The sequence below is a fragment of the Macrobrachium nipponense genome, chromosome 3, assembly GCF_015104395.2.
Source record: "Macrobrachium nipponense isolate FS-2020 chromosome 3, ASM1510439v2, whole genome shotgun sequence".
Classification (NCBI taxonomy): domain Eukaryota; kingdom Metazoa; phylum Arthropoda; class Malacostraca; order Decapoda; family Palaemonidae; genus Macrobrachium; species Macrobrachium nipponense.
In genome coordinates this window covers 35,170,415-35,179,229 of record NC_087202.1, presented here as the reverse complement: position 1 = coordinate 35,179,229, position 8,815 = coordinate 35,170,415, and the positions used below count along the sequence as shown (strand labels likewise).

The following is an 8,815-nucleotide window of genomic DNA, read 5'->3' as shown; positions in this document are numbered from 1 at the left end:
ATAGTGAATTAGTAAGATTTTAGCTTATATTTAAAAAATTATGGAAGAATGAAGGCAATCCCAGTCTTCTTCCAGTAACCTTTTCTCGAGATCCAGGTACTAAAACTGTCAGATATATCAAGTTCTGTGACAGCCAGGAGGGGGAAGGGCTGCAGTGTTGCAATCACGTGTTCCTGGGATTTTTTCCCTCTCTCTCTCTCTCTATCTCTCATTTACTGAGACTCGAGATTTTTTATGTACTTGTACTATTTGTTTTAATAACTAATAATAATAATAATAATAATAATAATAATAATAATAATAATAATAATAATAATAATAATAACTGTAATTACAAAATTCATATGTGATAGTATTTTAAAGAAATACAATACGTACTAATCTATCCATGTCACTTTTAATTAAGGTTAACTCTCTCTCTCTCTTTTGCCACACAAGATAATAATGTATCATAGTGGTAACTCCCTCCCTCTCTTTCGCTGGAAGCGTTATAAGTATTTTTTGAGAGAACAGAGAGAGATAAACACTCTCTCTCTCTCTCTCTTTTACCGAGATGAAAGAATTTTTATGGTACTAGTATGTAAAATGTTTATTGATAATTTCAGTTATTTAATAATAATAATAATAATAATAATAATAATAATAATAATAATAATAATAATAATAAAACTGTAATAACAAAATTCATAATGGTCATATTTTAAAGAGATGAAAATGACCTTTCCATTTCACTTGTAAGGATAATTCCTCTTTCTTACTGAGATGAGAGAATTTTTATGGTAGATGCACGTGTTTATTATATTTTCAAAATAATAATAATAATAATAATAATATAATAATAATAATAATAATAATAATAATAATAATAATAGAAGTAGTAATAATACGATAAATAATTTCAAAAGAAAATTCTTCCCTTCGTCTTTTTCTGTATCAATTTCCCTACCTCATAACTCCAGTGATACTCGGAGCTTAACAATGCCATACAATGGTCAACGAATTTAATGGTTTTATGTAATCTCTCTCTCTCTCTCTTGTATTTCAATGAAAATATACAGTAATTTGTGAATACACAGTGTTGCACATGAAAAAAGTAAATTAGTGATAATTTTAGAGATACGGCCCTAAGAAAAATTGCAAATTAGTGAAATTTTCCCCGTGGACATGTTTTCAAGAACGTCGTTCTGGCTTACGACGATTTTCAGGTTACGATGCGTCTTAAGAACAGAACCCCGTCGTAACCCGGGGACTGCCATGTATATATATATATATATATATAATATCTATATATATAATAATACTAGATATTATATATTATATTATTATATATTTATATGATATAGATATATAAGTCATATCACTTTTCCTTGATTCATATACATATATCGAGCTACAATGTCCTTTAATATCTAATTCGCTCTACCTCAGAATTAATATAGTGTAGTAGGTAAAAGCTTCACTGACGTTCCTGGATTTGAAAGGATCCTGGGTTCGCGCCCCGATCCAGGCAAGTCTATTATCGACAAAAAATTCCCCTTCAGTTAAGCATATATGAAAATATATTAATTCCGAGGTAGAGCGAATTAGATATTAAAGGACATTGTAGCTCGATATATATATATATATATATAATATATATATATATATATATATATATCTATATATATACTATATATAAATATATATATGTGTAAATATTATATAGATATATAGTGCATCCTTGACCTACGATGGTGGTTCTACTCCAGTGCCATGCTGTATGTTGATTTCCACAGTAAGTAGGTTTTTCACCATTAACAACAAACTTGAGTTATGACACCGTAACTTGATGTTGCATCAAGTTACAGCACCATAAGCACTGTTAAATTGATGCCTATTCCTGTTGTTAGTCACTTGATGCAACATCAATTTACAGCTCTGTAAAACTTCGTTAACGGTTCCGGGAAAAGTGCTGTAAGACCAAATCGCCATAATTCAGTAGCACAGTATGTCGAGGACATACTGTGTGTGTGTGTGTGTATAAATATATATATATATATATATATATATATATATATATATATATATATATATATATATATGTGTGTGTGTGTGTGTGTGTGTGTGTGTGTGTGTGTGTTTAAAAATAAAGGTGGTGCCATGGAGGAAAATGAAAGGACAAGAATTGCCAAGATCTTTTGGTCTACACAACCCTTTACTTGAGGCACAACTGATCATAGCAGAGCAAAATCATAGTACAAGTAGGCTTAGTATACAAACTTTTATTACAGGATTAGGGGTCCAATTCACTCTACAGAAACGAAAAAATGCCCGTGGGCAAGATCAGAGATTTTAAGTCAGCCACCCACACGTCTTCAACAGATGATTTAGTCAGAAAACAATACATTTTTGAAAAACAAGGAGGCATATACGACTTAGCAAAATCCCAAAAAATAGATTAAGGATTTAGGCACGGTGCCTTGTCAAGGGAATTTTATTCGAAAAACAATACATTTTGTATTAGTAACATAAAATTTACAAAAATGTTCCAACAATGAGTGAGAAATGAAAATAGGTTATAAATATAGCGAGCATGAGAGAGAGAGAGAGAGAGAGAGAGAGAGAGAGAGAGAGAGAGAGAGAGAGAGAGAGAAATATGTAATAACTATTTCCTATTTCTCTCTCTCTCTCATGCTCGCTACATTTACCATATCCTATTTTCGTTTCTCACTCATTGTTGGAACATTTTTGTAAATTTCATGTTACTAATAGAAAATGTAGTTTTTCGAATAAAATTGCCATGACAAGGCACCGTGCCTAAATCCTTAATCTAATTTTTGGGATTTTGCTAAGTCATATATGCCTCGTTTTTAAAAATGTATTGTTTTCTGACTAAATCATCTGTTGATCACATGTGGGTGGCTGCCTTAAAATCTCTAATCTTGCACACGGGCGTTTTTTCGTTTCTATAGAGCAAATTGGACCTTATGCTAATCCTGTAATGTCAGTTTGGATACTAACCCTACTTGTACTATATTTTTGCTCTGCTATGATCAGTTGTGCCTCAAGTCGTGTAGATTGAAAGATCTTGGCAATTCTCGTCTTTTCCTTTTCCTCCGTAGCATCACCTTTGTTTATACATAGCATCACATTTTATATATTTTGAGATCAAGTTATCAGTATATATATATATATATATATATATATATATATATATATATATATATATACACACACACACACACACACATATATATATATATATATATATTATATATATATATATATATTATATATATATATATAATTACTTTCAGAGTTAGTTTATTACCATTCAACATTAATGAAGATTTTGTAAAAATCAATTACTGTGTTTGACGGATCCTAAGTAAGCTAGACTCCTACTACTACTAGTAATAATAATTATAATATTAGTATTATTTATTAGTGACAACATGAAGTAGATTACTGATACTGTAATTTGGTCTGTTAAGAAATAAGGCTGCCAAGCTCTTTGTTTACCAACTAGAATTTGTGATTAGTAAGGTTGAGATTTGAATTGAGTATGTGGCAAAAACATAAATTCCAAATACTTTCTTTACTATTGTTATCAACCAGACACTGAATAAAAATTCTCAATTCTCAGTGGCCTGTACTGAACTACCTTCTACTATATATGTTGAATAGTAGTTTATAGGTTGCATTACATCTGTAAATAATGTTTGGGTACTGTACAATATTTACATAAAACACATTTAGATTAAAAACTCACTAAAATAAACGAAAACATGTTGTTGCTCTGGTTTCCAATGATATCTTGTTTGCCCATTTGAGTGGGAGCAAAAAAGCCACATAACTCTCATTGGCAATAGCCATGTAATGTTAACATGTCATCAAGGCTTCTGTGCTGGAAAAATTGATTCATATCAGGCCAATGGAAAGTACCTGAAATGGTAATTTCAATGGCACAAGTAAACTGGTTATAGGTGAAAATTAGAATATGAAAAACAAATAAAACTGTAACAATAATCCAACCTGCAATGTGCAAAGAGAAAATGTCTTAATTGGATTTGACCCACTGTACATGACATTTGTCTTTACCAAACACACTTTTAAGTAATGTAGTCATACTCTGGATAACAGATGCCTTGATTAACAGACAATTTGGTTAAAGGATATTTTGTCTGACGAAGTTCTACTCTACTGATGGACTTTTACTTGGTTTAAGGAAGAACAAAGATGACCAGCTAAAAAATAGTATGGGAGTAGGCACATCAAATGTGTGGAGTTCCCAACTGACACAAAGAGGAAGAAGACAGTTTACCAGTAAATATAATTAAGTGTAAAACTGTGCTAAGCAGTCTTGTGTTTCTTTGTGGAATTTTTGGTGATTTCAGTACAAATATGTCATCATGGAGATGACAGCAAATCAGGAGGAAAAGTAGACAGAAAAATGAGAGAGGATGCTCCAAATTTACTAATAAAAATATGTGAAAAATTGGCAGAAATATAGTTTCCTTGAATAATATCACCCTGCCAAAGCTGCAGCAAACTGTTATAAAAACCTGCTGAATGACATTGCTACATCTCACTGTAGGAATATTTAAAATTACTGCAAAAACAAACATAATTGGACAGGTCTTTAGCGAGATATAAATACAGCAAGTCTCAAGAAGAAAGTACTAAAAAGAGACATAATTGAAAAACAACCCCAGGACTAAAATTACCTCCCATTTTCATGGAAGGGGCTCCCCTCTCAAAACATTAACTTCTCTCCTCTTTACCATCCTCAGAATCTACCAGATGCATTATACTCTCCCAATTATAGGTAAAGTAATAACATTTGTATTTATTCCATCTGTTTAATTGTTAAATCTGAGTCAAAATGCTTTTTTCTGATGTTATTTTAAGAGATCTGAAACAGATTAACCTAACTCATTATTTCTCATGGGGAAAAGGTTTGCTTGGTCTAAAGATAGACTGGAATGGACTTTGTCAATTAACTGAGGTATGACTGAGGATGAATATGGAATAACTTAATGGACTATACTTTCCAAAAAATATCTAACTGTCATCTGTATCAGTCTGAATTGGAACTAAATTTATGGCAAAACTTTGAAGCAACGGTCACTCTAAGAAGATTTATTAGGATATCGTAAAAATGAAGCTGGGTTAAAATATAAGGTTTGCATAATAACATACAATCAACTTGATCTGTTGTAAAGCAGTCAATGAATAGGAAATAATATTTATTTTCAATTTACGATAATCTCCACATAATTTTAAACTAACTATGTCTACTTAGCCTGTGTAAACAGAAAACAGCTATTTAGATACCAGCCTTACCAAATATTGCAAAAAGTGGTCTTTTTTCCCCATGAACATGTCTAAAGCGAACAGCACAACTGAAAGTATATTAGTCTGTAAATAACCTAATACAGGAATGCAAGTTGACTAAGACCTGAACTAGTTAACATGAATACAACTTAATGGCTGAAAAAGTAGGTTCAGTGGTAACCACAACATCTTACAAAACACTCCCTGGCTGAAACAAATAACAGAAAACCTAAGGTACTTACGAGTAAATTATAAATAACAAAGAACTTATAAAAGTGAATCAATTAAGTAGAAAATTGCCCCACAGCAACCAGACTGATTCTTAGAGTAACCAGTGCTATGAAGTATCAAGAGCTCAGGAGCACAGAAATACATAATGTGCTTGTGTTTTCCAGTCCTATGCTCCAAAAGTATTAAGTGCAGAAAGCTTATCTGGGGTACTGTAGCTCAACATGCTGCCATCTAGTCATAGGATATGTACTGTCTTCATGTTACCTGCATAGAAAGTTTTTCATCAATAATGTGCAATTGATAAAGAAAAAACACCAAAAGACAATGAAAATCAACATCAGCGGAAGACAAATTTTATTGCTTTTTGGTGGTCTCAAATCATGTATAATATTAATGATGGTAATAACAGTCAAATCTTTACAAATTACAAAGACAAAATTGGTTTAGAAAATGTCATTTTAAACACCCTCTCAGACTGGTTTTCTATCTGCCATATTACTGAAGATGTTTTTCCACAACCAACCCTTGAAAGACCTGTGGAAAGAATTAGAAACATATTAAGTTTTTAATTATGATAAATAGACAATATGTTCAGTTTTACTGCACTTCAATAACAATCAGTAATTGTTCTTGTAATAATCTTCTGATGATGATAAATTTAGTACCTGACTAAAATTAAAAAAAATAAAGCATACTCGTATGACTTGAAGAGGAGTTCCATAGAAACAGTTCTGCTTGAACTTGTTCCATTACAATAACAAGTTTATTGTTTTCTTTCCATTGGAATTTGAAGGATTACTACCAACATAGAATAATAGGGTATTCAAACAGTAATTCCCTTAGCAAAGAGGGCAGAGATTTTGGTACTGACTATGGTTGTATTTAATTTTTTTTGTATGTACATTCCAAAAGCCTGAAAATGATGGGTGATATTTGCAAGGTGCTCACTGGCCTTATACTCCTTTTGGTCTTCCTCTTACTCCAACTCAGGAGAGTGCAACATCCAAATACATTTGCAGCTAGTTATTAGCATATCATTTTATGTCACTGATGGCAGCCAAATATCATTCTCTATAATGAATTTGAGTGGCAAAGTGATACATAATTAATTATTTATGTAAATAAGTTTCTTTTATTTGACTAACAGATATTTGTAAATGGGAGTAGAATTATATACATCAAGGACAAGAGTCCCAGATACAGTCAGGTGTTGTATGAATGGAGATTGAGCCTAGGAAGAACTCCTTTGTAGTCTCAAAAAATCAGCATGCCACTTGAAGCTCAAAGAATACTGATAAAACCTTAATCTACACTTCCTTGCTTTGACCTGATCATTTTACTATGGTTCATCTTCCTTGGTGATAAAGGAACATATATTACTATGTATATGTTTATTGTTAGGAAGTCACTTGACCTTGAGCATGATGAATCAAATGAGAAAAGTTCTTTACTTCACTTGTCAGGTCAATCAATTTTAAATGTGAGACCTTATTTGAGTATTTCTTGTAGAGGCACTTGTTCTAAAAAATAATAAGGATGCTCCCTTGTTATATTCATTACCAGGGAGTGACTGAATCTACTTGCAATTATCTTTTCGATACATTTTTCCAGTAACAAACCAGATGTTACAATTTGCAATTTTCAAGATCCCTAGACATAAATTTCATTGCAATGCTCATATTGTTATATATACATGAGCTATTATAAGGGGACAACAAATAGGGCCTTGAAATCAACTTATCATACTTAAAAGCCTCTTTTTATGCTGGACACAAAATTATTTTGAGAGTTTTGCATTATCCATGACAACAATACCATATCTTTTCTCTACAAAAAAGAAACAAAATGAAGGCAGGAATTTAAAATTATGCCCACTTTGCTTAATTTACCTAAATGAGTTTGAATAGAGGATATGATTAATCACAAATTTCCCCTACATTACATTTTTGTAAAAATGGCCTTTCACAAAGACGAATTTACTTTTGGTCAGGACCTAAAATATAATAAGATGACTCTTTACTTATAAAGAAAATATTTTCTAATAAAAAATTTGATAAAGCATAATATTCAAGTAGGAATAATCAAGAGACAGGAAGCCTTATCTCTACATTCATGCTAGAGCTGAACACAACTGCACTAAAGTTTAAAGGATGGACCAGTTAAAAAATATCAAAGAATTAATGATATTAATTAGCCAAGGTATACATACGTACTGCTATGGATACCAGGCTACTTTCTTTCCTAGGCTTGTCTGCATTTGCAGAAACAGGAAATGCTCAGTATATATAAATAAAAGGTGAAGGTATCTGTAAAATTTTATGTAGTGACAGGACATTTCACTCCCATTTCAGCAGATGATGTTTAGTGTAAATTATCTAGTTAAGACAGAATGCTACTGGCAGCTATTTGGCTTTATGGTAGTACAAACTCCATAATGGTGAATTTTGTTCAAAATACTAAATACAAACATGAAAGACAGTAGCAATTCCTGAAAGTCTTGGCTTATACAGCATTTTCATTATATGAACTGTTTACAGTCATATCACAACGATCTGAGTTTCAAGTAGCTATTATAAGTCTAGTATAATACTACAAAGAAAAGAAAAGTTTCATGCACCCTAAAGAATATAAAAGCTATACTTGTAAATCCCCAGGGGCTTTACTTCATATCCCGAAGGTCCATGCAAGCTGCCTGAGTGATACATAACTGAAGTCTTATATAAAAATCATTAATTTCCGATGAAGAGACCATCCTGTCTCACTAAGTAAGCTTGGTCAATACACAATATATTTAAGGAAAACAAGAAATTTAAATTTTGTTTTTGTCTTTTTTTAAACAATGTGAAGTTCTGAGGTTCTTTAGTATGAATCAATGTTCCTATCTATTAAAAATCTGGAATATGGAAATAATGATTATGACAGCAATAAAATCATAATGATAGTGCACATTAAAACCTGTACTGACTCTGACTGTCCTGGATTTAAAGCGCCATCATAATGCAAGAGATTTATAAAAGTAAACTGAGCATCACCACAGTATAGCTGGTATTCTCTTCCAAGTAGCCCCTCTGCAGTCACTTTCAGGTCATAACGGTACCATGTACACGAACCTGTAAAGTACAGTTCTTCATTAATCTCTTGTACCTCTTGCAGAAAATGAGAGAACAACTTTAGTGATCTAGGTAAATCTAATAGAATATACCATAAAATGTTTAAGAAAAATACAGATCAGTGAAGGAAACAGTTAAACGGGTGAAATATAAATTAT

At 31.7% G+C, this 8,815-nt stretch overlaps 1 pseudogene; it reads right to left on the bottom strand.

Annotated features, from left to right (window-relative positions):
- Positions 1-5,884: 5,884 nt before the first annotated feature.
- Positions 5,885-8,815, bottom strand: part of LOC135221699 (zwei Ig domain protein zig-8-like) — a 510,516-nt pseudogene continuing 507,585 nt past the window's right edge.